Raw genomic sequence first — 466 nt, 5'->3', positions numbered from 1 at the left:
GCAATAGATTGCACAGTAATTATTATCTATTGATTTGAAGATTAAAGTGACGTTTTTGATGTTAAAATGAATATAAATGTATTAAAAGACTCACAGGCCTGAATAACTGTGTTGTGAGGACCTGCAGTCACTGACAAGTGATGTAACAATACAGTGTGTGGGGTGACCTGTCTTACTGACGTTCTGGGGACATAGATGTGTGTACACAGTCACCTTGTGGGGACTCGCCTTTCTTATGGGGACACAACACAAGTCCCCACATTGTAAATCATTAGATTACAGGCTGAAGGTTAAGAGATGTAATGTCCTCTGAATTGATGGAAATGTGTGTGTGTGTGTGTCTATCAGCTCCAGTCAGATTCAGTGGAAACGGTCGCTGCAGTTTGATCAACATCCAAACTAACTTTCATCATCCTGTCAGACTGAAGACCACACCCACCTTATCTGAGGGTGTGTGTGTGTGTGT

The sequence above is a fragment of the Morone saxatilis genome, unplaced genomic scaffold (genome assembly GCF_004916995.1).
Source record: "Morone saxatilis isolate NCDOM2014 unplaced genomic scaffold, NCSU_SB_2.0 Contig23, whole genome shotgun sequence".
NCBI classification, from domain to species: Eukaryota; Metazoa; Chordata; class Actinopteri; family Moronidae; genus Morone; species Morone saxatilis.
The sequence above is the reverse complement of the archived record's forward strand: the minus strand, read 5'-3'. Positions refer to the sequence as shown.